Here is a 616-nt window from a genome sequence, read left to right on the forward strand (position 1 = left end):
AGGAAGCAGACATTCTCTGTCCCGTGTTCTCATTCAAACGTTTTATTCGTCACATCATAACCTGAAATGTTTCGTATTAAATAAATATTATAATAAGATGATACGTTTGTAAACATCTTGTTGTAGCACTTCCTGCTCGTGCTAATACTTTTTCACTCTGTGCTTTTATTCTGAAACTCTGACTTGTGTTTTTCATGTGTGTGTGGTTTTATATTTATGTGTGTATTTGTAATGCTACAGTGCATCCCTTATAATGAAGCACAGTTACTTCTTCTTCTGTGGTGCTTTAAACCGTCTCTCTGTGCTCCTGATAATCGAACACGCTCGATCACTCTGTTTCTTTCAACATTTTAATATTCATCTACATTTACACATCGTTTAGGATGTGGATTTGTTCACGCATGTGAGGTTTTATTTTAGATTCCAGTGGATGAAATAAAAAGTCTGTATGTTCAGTCCTTTCAATCGTTTTTACACACTTGTCTGTGTGTAAATCTGCTTCCTCTCCTGTTCTTCAGTCTCAGTCTCTCCTCCGTCTCTGCCTCACGTGGCCGTCGTGCTTTTCATTCATGCATTCTTCACTCGAGCTCTTTCAGTGGCTGCTGGAGAAAGTCCT

Source organism: Semicossyphus pulcher, unplaced genomic scaffold, assembly GCF_022749685.1.
Source record: "Semicossyphus pulcher isolate SPU_LCO1_2020_fin unplaced genomic scaffold, fSemPul1.0.p SCAF_27, whole genome shotgun sequence".
Lineage (NCBI taxonomy): Eukaryota > Metazoa > Chordata > Actinopteri > Labriformes > Labridae > Semicossyphus > Semicossyphus pulcher.